This window comes from Fukomys damarensis, unplaced genomic scaffold (genome assembly GCF_012274545.1).
Source record: "Fukomys damarensis isolate Sample0158 unplaced genomic scaffold, DMR_v1.0_HiC HiC_scaffold_14, whole genome shotgun sequence".
Taxonomy (NCBI): Eukaryota; Metazoa; Chordata; class Mammalia; order Rodentia; family Bathyergidae; genus Fukomys; species Fukomys damarensis.
The window spans coordinates 65,856,148-65,857,347 of NW_022900926.1; the positions used below are offsets into that span (position 1 = coordinate 65,856,148).

At 42.2% G+C, this 1,200-nt stretch overlaps 1 protein-coding gene across 1 annotated transcript in view; it reads left to right on the forward strand.

The window, feature by feature from the left end:
* Positions 1 to 6: 6 nt before the first annotated feature.
* Positions 7 to 1,200, forward strand: part of Fam120b (family with sequence similarity 120B) — a 76,490-nt gene continuing 75,296 nt past the window's right edge. The window contains exon 1 of the mRNA XM_010628925.2: positions 7 to 78. The gene's annotated coding sequence lies outside the window, so the exon portion shown is untranslated. The remainder of the gene's footprint in view (positions 79 to 1,200) is intronic.

Sequence of the window (1,200 nt, forward strand, 5' to 3'; positions counted from 1 at the left end):
GGTGATGCGGGCGGCGGCGAAGGTTGGGACGCAGCTTGCGGCGCTGGCTTGCGGCGCGGAGGCTGGGGCAGAGATGCGGTGGGTGTGCAGCTGTGCCCTAGTCCCTCCACGTCTGGGCTCGGCCTTTTGTTTTTGACTCTTTCTCTGCTTTTGCTCTCTCACTTCGCATCTTTTGACCGTGTTGTTAGCTGCCCAGTCTACACGTTCACAGTTTTCACACATTCTCAACCTTTAGATTTTTACCATTTTCCCCATCCCTTTGCTCTTGTTATTAGGTTTCTTTTCCCATTCCTCTCTTCTTGGAGCGCAGGTTGCGCTTTTCTAACCGGTTGTGTTATTGGAAAGCATTAACAACCCGGTTGTGTCCAAGTCTCTTGATGTTCATTTTGACCAACTTACCTCCCGGTTTTTAAAATTTGTAGCCACCTAATCTTCCAAACATACTGAAATGTCTTTTAACAGCTTTGGCCTACAGTTTATTGTAGAAATCTACAATACGATGTATCTGCGGACTCTTGCAGTTTTCAGTATTGAGAATCGGGTATCATTTATGGTGCAGATTTACCAAAAAGCTCATGAAGTTCTGTGTTTTGGGTGCCTCGTTTGTTTAACCATTTCCAAAGCACTGGAAACTCAGCAGTCTTGTATTTATAATTTGTATTCTTTTAAAAATATACAATCCTAGATTTTGTATTTCAGGCCTTAGGAGACTCCCGACTAGGTCATTATCTTGCTGTTTTGAGATTTGAATTCTTGTCCTGCCATTTTCCTCCTCACCTTTCAGGTGTACTTGTTATATGAACAAAGGAGCTGATCAGGAGGTGATTCAGGTCATTGGGCAGAACATTGTAACTCGTGTGTCATGTCTTACTAGAATCAGTTGACTGCAGAGTTGCCACCTTGTTTGAGGAAAAGATTCATGATCAAGATAGTTCACTTACATATTTGAAATCACGAAAGCCACTTTTAGCCAGAGTTTTTACACTGGGAATTCATCACAACCTTTCTTGTATTACTTTGAAAATGAGACAATCCTACTGCTTTTCTTTGGGAGGAGCAGTTAGACACCAGGTCTCAATATGTAGTCAAGGCTGGCCTCAAACTCATGGCAATTCTCCTGGCTCACCACCACGCCCAACCTTACCAGCTATTTTTATATGTTGCTGTTTTTTGTTTTTTTTTTTTTTGTTTTTTTTTTTT